The 18,795-nt window shown below is 36.0% G+C and overlaps 1 long non-coding RNA gene across 1 annotated transcript in view; it reads left to right on the top strand.

Annotated features, from left to right (window-relative positions):
- LOC129405611 (uncharacterized) overlaps positions 1-18,504 on the top strand; it is a 73,395-nt gene extending 54,891 nt beyond the window's left edge. Inside the window, exons 3-5 of the long non-coding RNA XR_008630684.1 lie at positions 3,547-3,657; positions 16,358-16,510; positions 18,206-18,504. This is a non-coding gene — a long non-coding RNA (uncharacterized LOC129405611). The remainder of the gene's footprint in view (positions 1-3,546; positions 3,658-16,357; positions 16,511-18,205) is intronic.
- Positions 18,505-18,795: the final 291 nt, after the last annotated feature.

Raw genomic sequence — 18,795 nt, 5'->3', positions numbered from 1 at the left:
CTGCAATTCTGAGGCTGTTACTTTCGGAGACTTTTAAAGAACCCTGTTAGTTTGCTAAGTTCCTTGGTCCAAAGTGTCAGTTTATTTCTAACTTTAGGGATGATCTTGTATAATCTTCTAATATGCCAAAACTCCCAGAGGATGGTTCAAAGTTTGGTTACACTGAATTGTGTTATACAAAACTGAATTCAAAGAGAAGTGTGTGAGAAAACTGGGAAATCCGTGGTGCTTTACGCTAGTGTTGATCACTTTCAATATATTTAAATTCTAGTGCAGTTTGTAAGCCTATTGCATTCCTGTAGAGCAATGTAAGGCAATGTATCTCTCTTTTATTCAGTCTTTAATTTTATGTATTTATGAAATAACATCTTTATTGAGATACAACTCATATCTATATAACTCACTTTTGTAAAGTATAAAATTTAGGCCAGAGAGACTTAGTACGGTGTGTTTAATGCTGGTCTTGTGTGCTAGATCTAACTCAGGTTTGATTCCCAGCACTATGTATGGTCCCCTGATCATACCAGAGTCGTCCCTGAAAACTAGAGTGTGGTTGCCTCCCAAAGCATAAAGTTTTATGATTATTAGTGCATTTGTAGTGTGGTGCAATGAACACTACCAATCGATAACAATTGTCATTAGCCTTCCCTGCCAAATATTTTACTCATTAATAACTGTTCTCTATCTCTCACTATCCTCTTCCCTTCATCCCTGGGCAACCACTATTTTATCCCATTCCTTTTTTTTTTTTTTTTTTTTTGCTTTTTGGGTCATACCTGGCGATGCACAGGGGTTACTCCTGGCTTTGCACTCAGGAATTACCCCTGGCCGTGCTCAGGGGACCATATGGGATGCTGGGATTTGAACCCGGGTCGGCCGCGTGCAAGGCAAACGCCCTACCCGCTGTGCTATCTCTCCAGCCCCTATCCCATTCCTTTTTATGAACAACATTCCATTGTAAACAAGGGGCATTTTTCAGTAGCCTCTTGAACATTTAGATAGTTCCCATTTATTGACTACTAGACAGACTAATGCTGCTATAAACATTCCTGTTTGAATTTTTGTATGTTTTAATATTCCTTGGGTATATACGTTGTTGTGAAAGCGTTGGACCAGATGGTAACACTATATTTGACATTGTGAGGAACTGTCATCCTGTATTCCATAATGACTGCATCATTTTATATTAGCACAAAACCAGTGTGTCTTTAATTTCTCCACATTTAGTATTTCTTATTGTTAATGTTTTATATTTTAGATTCTAGTGGGCACAAAATGTCTTAAAATTTTGGCTTTTATTTATCATTGCTAACATCATTGGGTATTTTTTTCATGTTCTTAATGACCACTGTACATTTTCTTTGGAGAAATGTTGATTTAGTTCCTCAGGCTCCTTTTAAGTTATATAGTTATCATTATTATTAGTTTTTTTAAACTATTGAGTTCTAAGAGCTATTTATATATTCTAGATATTTTTACTGGGAATCTGATTTACAGATATTTTTACTTTTTGATGTTTTCTTTTCACTCAAAAAATTAAGATACTGTGATTTTCTTGATAAGAAGTGCGTGCTGAAAATAGGTAAAGAACAAACATGATAACTTCTCAGTATCTGTATTGAAAACTATAATGCCCAAAAAGGGTGGGGAGGAAATGGGGGGGAAGGAAAGTGCCTGCTGTAGAGACAGGTCAGGGGAAGGATGGTGGGAAATGTACACTGGCGGAGGGATGGGTGTTGGAATATTGTATGACTGAAACCTGACCATGAACAGCTTTGTTACTCTGCATCTCACGATAACTCAATTAAAAAAATACTGTGATTTTTAAAATTTTTTAAAAAAAATTTTATCGAATCACCTTGAGATAGTTACAAGCTTTTATGTTTGGGTAACAATCTCACAATGATCAAACACCCATCCCTCCACCAGTGCACATTTCCCACCATCAATATCCCAGGTATATCCCCCTTTTTCACCTTTCCCCTGCCTCTATGGCAGACAATATTCCCCATACTTTCTCTCTACTTTGGGGCATTATGGCTTGCAACAGAGACACTGAGAGGTCACCATGTTTAGTCCATTATCTACTTTTGGCATGCATCTCCCATCCCAACTGGTTTTTCCAGCCATCATTTTTTTAGTGATCCCTTCTCTGTTCCATCTGCCTTCTCCCCTCCACTCATGAAGCAGTCTTCCAGCAATGGGGCAATCCCCCTGGCCCTTGTATCTACTGTCCTTGGGTGTCAGCCTCATGTGATGTTATTTTATATTCCACAAATGAGTGCAGTCCCTCTATGTCTGTCCCTCTCTTTCTGACTCATTTCACTTAGCATGATACTCTCCATGTTTATCCATTTATAAGAAAATTTTTGTGACTTCATCTCTCCTATCAGCTTCATAGTATTCCATTGTGTAGATATACCAAAGTTTCTTTAACCAGTCATCTGTTTTAGGGCACTTGGGTTGTTAGATACTGTAATTTACAAATTAATATTTAGATATGCTATATCCAATACCAGTTCAACCACCAGTGTCAACTTTTTTTGATGGTAAATTTTGTGAAATTTTTTATTTTGATGTATAATAGGCTTTTATTTCTTTCATTTCTTGTGTTTCTCTAGAAAAAAAATCATTGCTTACCTAAGGTCATGAAAATTTTGGTCCATATATTTAAAAATTTCAGCCCTTATATTTCAGTCCTTGATACATTTTGAGTTAAATTTTTTGTATGATAAGTGGCAGATACAACTTCATAATTTCTATGTAGCTATCCAGTTCCCCAGCATAATTTGTTGAAAACACCCATTTTTTTCTTGCACTGAGTGGTTCTGACATTCTTGTTGAAGATCAGCTAACTAGAAATACAGATTTTATTTTTGGATTTTGAATTCTAACCCCTTGGTCTATTTATTTTTATTTTAATTATGTAATTTTAAACTATCAGTTTGAATCCTTTAATTTAAGTTTTCTATTTTAAGAATTTTCTTTGTTTTACTCTGGATCTTTAGGATTTCCATATGAATTAAAACACCAACTTATAATTTTTTTTTTTTTGCTTTTTGGGTCACACCCAGCGATGCTCAGGGGTTACTCCTGGCTCTGCACTCAGGAATTACTCCTGGCGGTGCTTGGGGGACCATATGGGATGCCGGGGATCGAACCCGGGTCGGCCGTGTGCAAGGCAAACGCCCTACCCGCTATGCTATCGCTCCGGCCCCCCAACTTATAATTTCTACAAAGAAGCAAACTGAGATGACACAAGCTGAATTGAATCTGTAAATCAATTTAAAGAATATTATTCAAGAGTATGGTATCCATGGAATCAAATCCACGGAAAAATTTTCAGTTTATTTATGCTATCTTTAATTTCTTTGAACAATGTTTCATAGAATCAAAACTGGAGTTTTATGTTTCCTTTGATACATTTATTTTTAAGCATTTTCTTCTTTATGATGTTCAGGTAGATGGAACTATTTTCTTAATTTCATGTTGGGTTATTCATTGCAAATCTATAGAAACATAAGTAATTTTTTGTTTTCTTTTTAGGCCCTATGTGACAGTCCTGTGGCATTGGGAAGAGAAGGGTGATAACCCCATCGGTGAAACTCAGGAGATCATGCAGTTCTGGGGATCAAAACTGGGGCTCCAACATGCAGAGTATGTGATCCAACCGAAATAATTTTTGCATTTTGGTTTTGTATCCTGTAGCTTTACTGAATTCATTAGTCAGTATTAATCATTTTTAGTAGATTCCATAACATATTCTGTAGGGGCTGGAGTGATAGCACAGCGAGTAGGGCATTTGCCTTGCACGTGGCCGACCCGGGTTCGAATCCCAGCATCCCATATGGTCCCCTGAGCACCGCCAGGTGTAATTCCTGAGTGCATGAGCCAGGAATGACCCCTGTGCATTGCCGGGTGTGACCCAAAAAGAAAAAAAAACACACACAACACCATATTCTGTATACAAGTTTTATATAGTTTTACTTTTTCTTCTTTTTTGAATGTTACTTCTTCCTTCTAAGTCTAGATATACCTAATCGGCTAATCTAAAACCTCTAGTACAGTGTTAAACAGAAGCATATCCTAGTATGATATTATCTATTGGAGCTTGTTCATGGTTTCACTATATCAGATTTAGGAAGTTACCTTCTATTCTTAATATTTTTCTATCATGAGGTTTGTAAAATGCTTTTTTCTTTATCTATTGAGATTATCATGTGACTTTCCCCCCCTTTACTGATATATGTTAATTGTTTTTTAAATGTTGTGCTGGAACGATAGCACAGTGGGTAGGGCGTTTGCCTTGCATGCGATCGACCCGGGTTCGATTCCTCCATCCCTGTCGGAGAGCCCAGCAAGCTACCGAGAGTCTCTCAACCGCATGGCAGAGCCTGGCAAGCTACTCGTGGGGTATTCAATATGCCAGAAACAGTAACAACAAGTCTCACAATGGAGACGTTACTGGTGCCCACTTGAGCAAATTGATGAGCAACAGGATGACAGTGACAGTGAGTTTTTTAAATGTTAAACCAACCTTGCTTAAGGACTATAATCCATTTTAGTGTGTTCGACTCAGACTTTCATCTTGCCAAAATTTAGATCAATGCTTAATCTTGCCATATTGTTATTAAATATAAACTTATATATTTATATATATAAGGCAGAGAGTCTCTTGCCTGCATGCCTGGCTGTCTTCCCCGGGGCTCCTTGGAGGGGATGGGCTCCAGCTTCCCTCCCCACCCCAAGCAGAGCTCCCGGTGGCCGAAGATCACCGGAACCTAGCTGCAGCCATGCTGGAGGCTCCTCTCTACACGTTCGGACAGGCCTCATGCATGAAGGTACCGGCAGAGGAACCCAGGTGTGTGTAATCCCATCAACGGTCAATATCCAGAGACTTAAAAGCGAGCTCCTTAGAATCACGAGGCCGCAAGCGGCCTCCTGGTATCTTTAGCCTACTTCTCCCTCTGGGAGAAATTGGCAATCTTTTGAGAGTTTCCTGCCCACATGGGACAGCCTTGCAAGCTCCCCATGGTGTATTCATATGCATAATCCAGTAACAAGCTGGATCTCATTCGCCTGACCCTGAAGAGCCCCCAGTTTAACATCGTTAGGAGGGCCAAGTCGAAGTAGACTTCTAAGATCTCAGGGAAAGGACAAAATGAGATGTTACTGAGCCCGCCCGAGAAATCGGTGATTAACAGGATATTGTGATTGATATATTTATATATGTTATGTATTATAAATGTGTATATATAATATATTTTTTCTTTTGATAGCAGGTATATGATTTCTGATGACATTTTCTAATTACTGTAACTGTCAATTCTTTATTCACCATTTGCCTTTTCTAGAAAATGTGAGCAATTGGCGTTCTCTTATTTACATAAAAATTGGTGAACAGAATATTGTATTGCATATATTTCACCTAGATTAAATATGAACAGCATGAACTGCTTATACAAGAATGTGTTTCTATAATTTACCTTTCAAACAGAACATATTCTTACCAAATTATGTTGTTTTTCCTAGAATTTTAGATTTTATGATTTTTAAACATATCTCTTTAATGAAATTTCTTTCATTCTTGGCTTAAAATAAATCTCACTTTTCCCTATAAAATTGCGATTGTAATAGACTCATGGCTCATGAGCCAAATCTGGCCTGAGGATATGTTGCATTTGGTCCAAAGGCACTGGAAATTTGAGACAAGTATGTGCTCTGCAGGCAGGTACGGACTCAGCCTTCTTATTTTCTTACAGTTTGCATTTAAGGCAGATCACTAATAGCACTGATTTGTAATGCTTGTAATAAACTATCTTGCTTTATTATCACAATAGTTATTATCTATTGATTACCTGTTTATATCTTAAAGCTACTGTCAGTATTTTGTTTTTATTGATGTTTGGGTTCACACCTGGTGATACTCAGGGGTTACTCCTGATTCTGTGCTGAGGAATTACCCTGGCAGTGTTTGGGCGACCATATGAGGAGCCAGGGATTGAACTCCAGTTGACTGCATGGAAGGGAAGTGCTCTACCCATTGTATTGTCTCTCTGGCCCCTATTGTAGTAATTTTTATAAAGCATTTTTACCCTAAGCTGTCATCAAATGTACTGAATTATGCTTCTGAAACTGTTACTGGTAAAAAAAAATCACACAAATTAAATATTAATTGGCTCTTCATTACAAGATCTATACAAAAAATTAATTTAAAATAAACCTGGAAGACTTCTTTCTGTCTCTAGCACTGCTTCCCCATTATGAGGTACCCATTGTCATTAAATTGGGGTACATATTTCCAGCTCAGTTTTAGACTTTTCTACGCATACACACATATGAATTATTTATTTCTTGCAAAAATATTATACTGGACAAATACAGCCCAATATATTGACAATGAGTTTTCCTGGTGAAAAGGCTTAAAAGAGAACTTAATAGGTTTTAGTCATTGCTGTCAATGTTGTCTGGACATGGTTTATATACATTTTTGTATATAGTTTACCCAGCAAAGTATGAAAGTCTTTGAGAAGATTGGTAGGCTGACTTATATAAAAATTGTATACTTTTCATTCAGAGATCAACCTCAGAAGCAAAAAAAATAGGTGAAATAAATATATATTATGTATACAAATATCATATATATGTTTGTGTGTGCATGGTTGTTGGGGTTTGCTACATAAATCTGAAATCAATAAGGCAGCTTCAGAAAAAGATATAAAAGATAGACTGGATGGTTGGAATTATATTTACTCCTCTTGGAGAACAGCATCTGTTCTACTTTTAAGTCTTTTCAATTAATTGAATCCAGATTATCCATGATAATCTTTTTTACTCAGTGTCAACTAATTAGGGTTTTAGTTATATCTGAAAACTACGTTACCAGAAAAATTAAGATTAGTAATTGAATAACTACATCCAGTAGCCCTATTGAATGAACATATTGAAAATATCATCACATATGCAAATAAAATGTATATATAGGGGCTGGGGATATGGCTCAAGAGGTAGAATTCATGCCTAACATGCATAAGATCCTGAGTTTAAATCCCTGAACGGCATGTCCCTCTAAGTATTGCCACGCCTGAATATAAAATCTGTTAGACCAGCATTACTAGGTCAAGCATTGCCTGAAATGTGTTTAGACACTGAGCACAGTGGGTGTGACCCTTATAAAAAGTGTATGTGCAGCAAAAGACATTGTAAACAAACACTGGCTCCAGGTAAAATATAGTTATAATATATAGGCAATAAAAGCATTAATATCCCATATCTGTTAATAATTTTTCCAAATCAACAAGAAATGATTGATAGAAAAATGAGTAAAAATAGCAATTGATGTCCAAAATAAATGGTTTTATTAAAAATATAATAAAATTCTCAACTTCTCTAACACTTAAGAAAATGAAATTTTAAACAATAACTATTTTTTCCTGATAATTTTGGTAAACATTTAAACAGATGAATAATATTCAATGTTGGAAAAAACAGAGAAGAATGAGCATTCTCATTCACAGACAAATTCTTGGTAAGAGTATATATATATACAGGGGCCTGAGAAATGGTTCAATTCGTGGCACACTACATAGCACCCTGAGCTGCCAGGAGTGATCCCTGAGCGCAGAGTCAGGACTGAGCTCTGAGCACAGACGCATTTGCCTCCCCTTTCCTCACCTCTCCTCAAAAAAAGAATAAACACACTGATAAAGCCTTCAGGAAAGGAGATTTGGCATTACCTATGAAAATTTTTGATAAGCCTATCTTATCCTATTGAATTACTATCAGAAATGTACTCTTTTTCTCTTTGTCAATCACTAAATTCCAATTTTAATCTTGTATGATTGAATTTTCCAACTAAATCCTGGCCTTTTTCTTTGAGTTCAACTTGCATACTAATGCTAGCTAGATATACCCAATTTTCTCTATTTTTACACACATGTAAACTCTCTCTCTCTCTCAAACACACACACACACACACACACACACACACACACACACACACACTAACTTGAGATATGTCACAGGATTGTTTGTAAAAGCCCCAAGTTGGAAATAACTCAATGGAGTGAGAATAACTATTGTATGGATAGATTACTTTGTACCATATTATTTGTTTTGGGGCCATACCTGGCAGTTCTTACTCCTGGCTCTGTGCTCAGGAAACATTCCAGGTGGTGCTCAGGGAATCATATGTAGTGCTGGGATTGAATTGGGGTCTGTTACATGCAGAGCAAATGCCTTAAACCCTATACGTTCTCTCCAATCCTTTGTGACATTTTCTTGCAATCAAATATTTACAATAGAGACAGTAAATGGACTATTAATGATAAAAAACAAAGTGCACAACTCACAAAATATAGTTAGAAAAAAACCTCAAAGCTGCATGAAAACAATGTACAATTTAATTTTAACAAAGTTCAAAAAAGCAAACTAAGCTATCTTATTTATGGCTGTATCCCTGCATGGTAAAACCAGTTTTAAAGTAGAAATAACTTGTTACTGCAAATGACTGTTTTAAGTGTTAGGATAGTAACTACATTAGATGGGGAATAAGAGTCTAGATATTGGAGAGATGAATTCCGGAAACTTTATGATTACTGTCAATCTTTCACTTATTTTTGGCAGAAGGAGCTTTGAGCCACCCCCAGTGGTGCTCAAAGGCTGCTCTAAGCTCTGTGTTCAGGGATCATTCCTGGTGGTCTTCAGGGCCCATAAATGGTGCTGGGGATTGAACAGGGGTAAGTCTTATGTAAGATACTGTCCTTATCCCTTATACTATCTCTCCAGCTCATTCTTAGATTTTTAGAAAAATCTTGATGGTAACAATTTATTAAACTGAACAATGTGCTTTCTACTTTCTTTGTTTCATCACTGTCACTGTTCCCATTGTTCATCAATTTGCTCAAGCGGGCACCAGTAACGTCTCCATTGTGAGACTTGTTGTTACTGTTTTTGGCATATCGAATACGCCATGGGTAGCTTGCCAGGCTCTGCCGTGTGGGTGGGATACTCTTGGTAGCTTGCTGGGCTCTCCGAGGGGGGTGGAGGAATCGAACCCGGGTTGGTCAAGTGCAAGGCAAACACCCTACCCACTGTGCTAACAAAATCACCATTAGGGAGCTTTATGAGGTACTGGGAATTTACTATGTATCTTTCCCCTACATGATTCTTGATATGTAATTGGCATTGTGTAAGATACCAGCTGATAATTTGATATATTTATAAATTACACAAAAATCAGCACCAAAATAATAGCCATATATTCTGTCATATAAGGTGGCTGTACAGTTTTTGCTTTATCATTTTGTAAATTTTATTTTCATATGACGGCCACACTTTTTTATTTTATATTTAAAATCATTAAAAATCAATTGGGTAAATAAATCTTTAAGATTTTAGTATAAAGGATCTAAACTTTCAAAATCCTCTATGTACTGACTGCTTCAGTCTTCTCAAATCACCATTACTATCTTCAGAGGAGCTACAACAGAAAACCAGACAAAAGAGAAAAAGTCCCAACAGATACTAATTTTACTAAATTATCTTTACCAGAATTTTTTTTTTAACTTTTTCTCTTACACTTTATTTGAAAGTAAATGGTAGGTGTGGTGGGGGAAATTTTAAACTGTTTGCCTCGTGTTTTTTTAAAGACAATTAGGAGCAGAATGAAATGCCTGCTCAGTCTTTCGCTATAATGAATATGTGTCTATCACACAATTAGAAAGAGCACATTCTCCCAAGTTATTATCTCACTCGCAATTGTGCTTAGATTAACATTTCTTTTTTAGGTTAAATAAATTTAAAAAGTTTGTTAAAGAAGCATATGTACTGTTAGGGGTTCATTTGTGTCCACCTCAGTAAATAAGAAAAAAAAAATGATAGATCACCTAAATCGAGCTCCTAATCTTCACAAGGACTATCAGTTTGACTCTTACTCATACACAACTTGACACATAGATGTCACTGAAAGAACTGGGGCCAAATGTTCCTGGAAAATGGAACTTAGTTTCACAGACATTTACTGCAAATACCTGAGCTTTGGGGTGGAGATTTCAGCAAGATGATTGATGGGCAGCTTCCGGAAGAAAAAAATGAGGGAGGGACAGGATATGGTCTTGGTGATCCAGAAGTAGCTCCCCTCCCCCATCCATCTGAGTCAGCACCAGCCACATGGCCCCCACATGGTGCGGTGATAGTTCCTGATGAGCTGTCACACCAGAAACTCTCTGCTTGTCTTCCTTAAAGCACGTGGTGATTTCAGGGCATGTTTGGAGGCAGTCTTTCAGAGAAGTTGAACCCCCCCCCCCCCCCCCCCGGGGTTGGGAGGTAACCAAATGGGTTCAAATCCCTGCTGGCCATGCCGAGACTTGTGATTTTAGAAGCATGCACATAGCATGCTTTTTGCCCTTGGGTGTGAATCTTGTGCTCTGTTATAGATGCAGAACTGAGAGTCATCCTTGCTGGTACAAAAGTGATAGAAGTTATAACAAGCTCCAGCAGAGCAAGATTAGTACTGCTGGGTGTCCATAACTGCATTTCAGGGCTGACCGAGTGGAGCACATTATCTACTGCTGGACCTTAACCTTTCCTTTCCTCTCCTTCCTTTCCCTCCATTTCCCACTCTTCTCTTCCCCTCCTCTCCCTTTCCCACCTCTTCTATTTTCTTTTTAGTTTTCAGGGTTTGCTCTTGGGTCTGTATTGGAACCTGGAGTCATGATTGGAACCTGGAGGTGCTGGGGAACCAATTACTATACTTTCTTTATCTACTCATCTGTTGTAGGGCACTTGGGTTGTTTCTAAATCTTGGCTATTGTAAACAACACAGCAATCAACATGGGTATGCATACAGCTTTTAAATAAATGTTTTTCTATTCTTGGAGTAGGAACCTAGGAGTGGAAAGGTAGGATCATGCGGAAGTTATATTTTTGAATTTTTTTTGAAGGTCTCCAAAGTTTTCCAAAGAGGCTGAACCAAGGAACAATCCTGGCGGCAGCAGTAATTGAGAGTTCCTCTCCCACTACTCTCTCCCTAGCCTGTTTCTAGACTTTTTATGTAGATCCCTCTCACTGGTATGAGGTGACATCTCAATGTTGTTTTGATTTGCATTTCTCTAATAATCAGAATGATTAACCCTTTTTAAAATGCCTGTTGGCCATTTTTAGGTCATCTTTGAGCTAATTTGTTCAATTCCTTTCCCCATTTTTTGATGTTATTTTTTGTTGATGTTGTTGAGCTTGGAGAGTGCTTTGTACACCTTTGATGTATGATGTGCAAATATTTTTTCCCAATCAGTGGAGTGTTTTTTATTTTAGGCCTCATTTCTTTCACAGTATAAAAGCTTTATAGTTTATTGTATCCTCATTTGTTTATTTTAGCATTTGCTTTCTTTGCAAATGTGTATTTTCTTGTATTTATGCCAGGATGATTGAAGACTCTCCTTCTGAGGTCAAGATCTTGGAGAGTCTTGCTTAATATATCATCAATGTATTATATATAAGCAGAGTGGATACCAAGGTCTTTATCCCAGCTATCCAGGTGTGTAAGCTTCGTATGTTTCAGAGTTTCTCCTTGCTCCACTTCATGAACCTAATCCTTTTTTTTTTTCCATAAATTAACTGTTCAGCCTTAACTATCTATGATTTAATAACTGCTAAAGTCCTTAACCCAGCCACCCTAGAAATTATGATAGCTACACAATAATCTTTCAATGCATTCTTTCCTGCTAAAACCAAACATTTGGTTCCTTTTAAATGGAACTAAATTAGATATTCATTAATATAATGATGTTGGGAAAATTCATTCTTTCCTTAACCTATTTTCTCATTGTATATTACTTAATCTTTTAGGGTTAGTAAGAAACTTAAACATGTTACTTCATGCAAATACTCAGAGTGGTTCTGGCAAATAGTAATGATACTTCAAATATTACAATTAATCTGCTGGGCACAGGAAGGATTTTGGACTGTTTATAATAAGAGCAAATATTTTTTTGGTGGGGACTTTGGCCACACACTGCAGTTCTCAGGAGTGATTCCTGGCTCTATGTTCAGGAGTGACTCAAAGCAGTGCTTGGAGGACCATATATGGTGTCAGAGGTCAAACTAGTGTTGGTCACATGCAAGGCAAGAGTCTTAACCTCTGAACTATCCTTTGACTCTAAAAGTGAATCTTGGTATGAAAACATCTTCACCATTTTCTTAACTTTAGGTAGTGTCACTGTGAATATTTGAAATCAAAGATCATTATATGTTAGTTTCAAGATACAAACATAATGATTTCTCCTGAATGACTGTATAATAGGAACATAACAGGATTAAAAATAACTTGGGAATTTTTATGGCCCAAGTTTTTTGTTTTGTTTTGTTTTGCTTTTTAGGTCACACCTGGCGATGCACAGGGGTTACTCCTGGCTCTGCACTCAGGAATTACTCCTGGCGGAGTAATACATCCAGGGGACCATATGGGATGCTGGGATTCGAACCCGGGTTGGCCTCATGCAAGGCAAACGCCCTACCCGCTGTGCTATCACTCCAGCCCCAATGGCCCAAGTTTAAAGTTGTGGTTAATTGATTAAAGCAACCATATTTCTTCTGTTTTTATTATTTAATTTAAATTTAATATGTGAACTGAAAAGGTATACTCTTAAGCTAATAACTTAATTACTAACAAACAATGCAAGATAATGAACACCACCAACACCAGAGAATTTTCTTCTGTTTTTGCCCTTATTATTACTTCCCAAGTTATAGATTTAAGGGACACTGCAAAGAAGGATTCAGACTCAGAAACCTATGCTGGTTAAGAACCATGCTAAGACCCTGTATAGTATTCTCATTATTTAAAGATGAGGAATTTAGATGCATGCTGAAAGTAGATTACGACCAAACATAATAGCCGCTTAGTACCTATATTGCAAACCATAATACCCAAAAGGAGAGAGAGAGTAAGAGGGAATGTGTCTGCCACAGAGGCAAGGTGTGGGGTGGTGGGAGGAATACGGGGAACATTGGTGGTGGAGAATGGGCACTGGTGGAGGGATAGCTACTCGAACATTGCTTGATTGAAACATAATCATGAAAATTTGCAGGCCTGGAACTATCACAGTGATTCATTAAAATAAAAAAATAAAGGTAAGTAACTTAGACACTAAAAGATAAAATGATTTTATTTAGAGTCATAGAACTTGTTACATATTTAATATTGTGTCATACTTTCAAGGCTAGATTTTTTTGGCAGAGGTTGTCTTTAAAGTGATGCTCAGGAGAACTGGGAGTACCTCCCATTTTATCACAAGAGCCCCAGGATGAGGTACTCCTGAGCCCTTACAGATTGGTGATTCTCTGGACAATCCCAGTGGTGCTGAGGACTCCAGGGCCACAACTGGAAGTTCTCAGATACCTCCAGGACTACACTCAGTGATTAGGGGCCCATGTGGTGCTGGCAATCAAACTGGGCTTAGTCGAATATAAGGCATGTGCTTTAACCCCTGTATTCTCTTATTATCTCAAGATTTATTTTTAAATAATACTTTGCTGTTAGCCTTTAATTCAGTGATGGAATAAGTGTGGAAGAAAGATGAGAGAAGAAATGAAAATGATGATAGATTTTCCAATTAGATAATTGATAGCATGATGCCATGAAATGGCCCAAAAATCTGCATACATAAGCATACATGTAAACACATACACATATATACACCGCCTTCATCCTCTCAAATTCATAACAATACACATTCTCTAGCTCATATCCATAAAACACTCAGTATGTACACATTTTATATTTGTATCAGTACTGTAAAACTCATATAAACCTCCCCAATGAGAATTTGGCACAAACAGATAAAGGAAAAATTCAGAGCTAATGTAAATGGAACACCTATTAAGTCCTGGCATCATTGCTACATGCTTTACAAGGACTATGCCATTTAGTCACAATAAACCTATGAGATTCTTAATGTGCCAATTTTACAAGCACACACACACTGAAGCATTTTAGCATGGTGTGAGACTGGAGTTGTCTTTCTATTAGAAACAGCAAACATAGATACACTCTATGCTCTTATTTTTCCAGTTCTTATTTTTGGGACACATGGATTATTTAGTAGGGTTTGTATGTAATGCAGATAAACAAATTTCATTTATTTACATAGAGGTATCAGGGACAAAGCACCAATGCATTAGGTTGTTAAAGTTTATATTCCTTGTTATCTTTTCTTTATTTTTTTAAAAAACTTGTATTAAAGATCACACAGGCAAGAAAAGCACTCTTAATTATTAGGTTACATTCTCAGTCCCTTCTCTATAATTTTCTTTCTTTCTCCTATCAATTTCCCCTTTTACAATATGTTCACCTATTTTTGTTGAGGAAACTTTCCTTGTGCTATGTCAAAGCACTCAACTTGTTTGTCATAGATTAACTATCCATAAATCTGAGGGTTTGTCTTCTAGTACCATATAGTTGTTATTACTATAGCTTCATAGTGTAATTTAAAGTCATAGAACACAATACCTCTCACTATCTTTTATTTTAATGTACCCTTGGCTATCACGCAGTTTTGTGATTTTACATAAATTTCAGTAGAGTTTGTTTTAAATTCTTGAAGAATGTCTTTGGAATTTTGATGAAAACTGCATTAAATTGACACAATGTTAATTTAAAAAATTAATGATACAACATTAATTCTTTCAGTCCATGAACATGGAATATTTTTTCATTTTCTGTTTCTTTCCTATTTCTTCCAAGAATAGATTACAGTTTTAAATGTTTGTCTTTCTAGTTATTTGATGTTTTGACACACTATTTTAAATGGGGTTGTCCTTTTTTTCCCCTATTTTACTACATACAGAAATACAATCAATTTTAGAGTATTGATTTTATAGCCTGCTACTTTACTGTATTTATTCATTTTTTCTAAGATTTTTAGGAGCATCTTTTGATATTCTATTATTATGTCATCTTCAAGTAATGATAGTTTAACTTATTTTCCCAATTTGGAAGTCTTTGATTCTTTTTTTTTTGCCTGCATGCTATATTGACTTACAATTACTCTGAATAAAATACTTACAAATGCTTACAAATTATAGTGAACAAAATGTAATTATATTGAATTATACTGAATAAAGTACTTATAAATACTAACAAGTATACTGAATAAAATTACACTGAAAAATAATGAGGAACGTGCACTAGTAAAGTAGAAAATCTGAACAGACCAATCACAAGTAATGATACTAAAACAGTAATTAAAAAAATCTCTTCAAGAACAAAACCCCAGATCTGATTGGGTTAATCAGTTATTTTTACTCACACTTAAAAGACTAATTGCTTATGTTTATCAAGCTCTTTGAAAATATTAAAGAAATAAGAACTCCTTCTAAGAGTTTATATGAAGTCAATTTTAAACTAATATCAAAATCAGATGTAGATATTGTTTAAAATAAAATTTCAAGCCATTACTGCTGATGAATATTATTGTTAACTACATATTATCTCTCAACAAAAACTTAGTGAACAAAATACAACATTGTATGAAGAAAAATCATTAACTGTGATCAAATGGAATTTATCCCAGTGATGCCAGGATGTGTCAATACACACAAATTAAAGTAATATACCATATCAACAAAGTAAAAATAAAAATTTGTATCATTATAATAGATGTTAAAAAAACCCTTTTGGAGCTGCTAGAAGCAATTCCCATTTCTTTAATATTTTAGAGCCGGAGAGATTGTACAGTGGGTAGGGGATTTGTAAGACAAGTGCTTACCTGTTGTAATATCTCTTTGCTCCCCACCCTCCAACCGCCTGCCAATATTTTATTGACTTCATAATTTTACATTTTATAGAATGTCATATAGTATTTAGCCTTTTCAGAGAAATTTCTTTGACTTCATAATATGCATTAACATTCTCTCCTGCTTTCTATTCACTTAGCTCCTTAAATTTTTTCAAGTATATGTTTAAATCTCATTTCCTCAACAAGGCCAACCAACTTTATTTTACTCAACTCCAAAGCTTGTTCCCAAATCCTAATGCTTCTAATCAACACACTTGATCATCTTTATCATGCTCTGTCCTTTTATTTTGTAATGCCATGGATTGAACCCAGGTCCTCACATACACAAGGAAGTACTCTACCACTGAGCTGCATCCCTAGCTTTATTATGGTCTACTTATTTATTTTCCCATTTGCTATTACAAAACATAACTTTTTATGTTTTTAGTTTTTGTTTAATTGCAGCTAGAATGTGAGTTGCACAAGAGCAAGGTTCTTGTGTATTTTGTTCACTGAGACATTTCAAGATTCTCAACAAATACTGTTGAGTGAATGAAAGACAATTTATCATCTCATTTAAGAATGTCTCTGCTGGAGAAATAGCTCACCAGGCTGAAAGCATGCAAGTGGAAAGACAAGGTTTGATCCCCAGCACTGCATAATCCTATGGGCATCTCTTGGAGTGACCTCTGAACACAGAATAATGAGTAACCATCCCATCCACCAGCACTACGGTGAGTGGCCTCCCAATCAAGATTACTGATTCTGTGGCTTAGTAATGCAATGAACCATTATTTCTATCTTCCTTTCCTACCATGTTCAGCAAGTCAAGTGGCCTTTTGGGCTAGTTTTCTTCAAGGCAAGGTGGACTAGTTTTCTTTAAGGCAGGGTGGCTGCTACAGGTCCAGAGATCACATGCCAGTAGATACACAAAGCCACAGTAGAAAAATGGCTGCTGTCTGCTTCTCACCTCTTTTCTCCCCTTAATCAAATAATAATATATTCACTGTCACTTTCATCCCATTGCTCATGCATTTGTTCGAGCAGGCACCAGTAACGTCTCTCATTGAGAGACTTATAATATATTATTTTTTAAAAACCCACTCTTGACAACTTAAGTTAAAAATAAATTATATAATCAGATTTGCTTTAAAGTCAACATTCGTGACCAAAGAATATTTACTCAGAATACTCAATTGCAATGATGAATATTTTAAAAATACTCAATTTTGGGAACTATTTTTGAAAATTATTTTATTTTTGAAAAAAATAGCTAATGTGACCTTACAAAATGTTGTAAAAGTGTTTCTGGGTATAGTTGATTATAATTTGGACATTTATTTTTAAAAGTTCAATAGCCAAAAGTGTGTGAAGAATATTGTATTTCACCTAGGGGCCATTAAACATTTCTATAAGAGGTTACAAATATGTTGCTGAAGGTTGAGCTTTTTATGTTTATATATGTTACATATACATATATATATGTAAAAATATATTTTCCTCTACGATTATTTTCTTGGATCACTTTCAGTGGTTTATTCATAACAAACAATACAAAATAAATTACTTCAGCTCTGCTTTGGGACAGTGTTGGGGTTTGGGATGGGAACATCCCAAATATAGTGGTGGGAAGGTATTATGGTGGTGGGATTGGTGTTTGAATATTAAATATAATCAAATATTGTAAACTATTTTATAAATATAAATAAAATTTTTAAATGTTCAGTAGCTTGAAAACTTATTTTCATAAAATAACTAGTTATTTCTTGATAAATTTTTTTAAAAGGATAAAAATTGCCTTGTGGATGACAAAGAAAAGGGGTCTGAATATATTAAAGTAAAGCAAAATAACTTAAAAGTTTGAAATGATATTTTAAAATGCACAATTTCCACAAAGCATGATACAATTCAAAATGTACGGTATATCTTATACACTTCTGGGATTTCTTTAATTGATTGTATAATTTGTTGAACTTAGATTAGAGATTAAATTGATTAAGAAAATTTACTTTAGCTAAGTAAGTAAAACAGTGGTAGGGAATTTGTGAGCTTTTTGAATATTAAATGTAAGAATGTTAACATGTTAATTAAAAACGGAATACATGGGCTGCAAAATTGCTCAGCATATGTGTAAAACTCATGCTTATAAAACCTGAAGAGAAAATAACTACAAATAACTCCGTTAATTCATTGGACATTTTTTGGCTAAATTAAGTTTGTCCTTGTTAAAGAAATTATCTTCTTTCCCCCAACCCCCAACACACACGCACAGGAATGCATGTAAAACAGTTCCTGTCTCAATGTATGCCTTGGGCAAAAAGTTCAGTGCTCAATTACCTGTTGTCTGAAGTTTCACATTTTGCAGTGAGCAAGTGAAATAGCATTTTAATCAGAAGTCTTGACCCATGCTCTTCTTTTTCCCTTCACAGCCCTGCAAGCTATTTGGCATATGAAGGTCTTGACTTGAGAAAACCATCTTGGATAACCAACCACAGCAAGGAGAAGGGAAAATGCAACACCTAGGAGATTTCAGTAAACAGTAGAATCATGCCAACCTAATCTGTGTTAAAATGCTTGGAATGTGGGAGCCGCTGATGATGCCTGTTGTCTGTGTGTCTGACTGAATCCTTTCTTTTCTCAGAGCAGCAAAGCAAAGCCTGGGAACCAGGCCAAATGCCTGCCACTTACCTTAAATTGATCAGCCACTTTGAGATTAAAACCCCTGAAAGCTGCCACACCGTGAAAACAAGGCCTCCTTCACATTAAAGGCAAATTGCGACTTTGGGTTTGCTGTGATCTTTTTTCCATTTTATCCAGTTTTTCACAGTGCATATTTTTTTCCCCCTTTCCATTTATACACCAATGTAGAAGCCAATAGTTACAGCATCTTGGCCAAGCATTCATTAAGGTTTATAAGAACAAAATTTATGGTTATTTAGAAGTTGGCACAAAGACAGACTTGCCGGAAAAAAGAAAAAGAAATACAGGTGGGAAATATAAGCCTCAATAAAGGTCCATA

This window comes from Sorex araneus, chromosome 1 (assembly GCF_027595985.1).
Source record: "Sorex araneus isolate mSorAra2 chromosome 1, mSorAra2.pri, whole genome shotgun sequence".
Classification (NCBI taxonomy): domain Eukaryota; kingdom Metazoa; phylum Chordata; class Mammalia; order Eulipotyphla; family Soricidae; genus Sorex; species Sorex araneus.
This window is presented reverse-complemented; position numbering and strand designations above follow the sequence as displayed.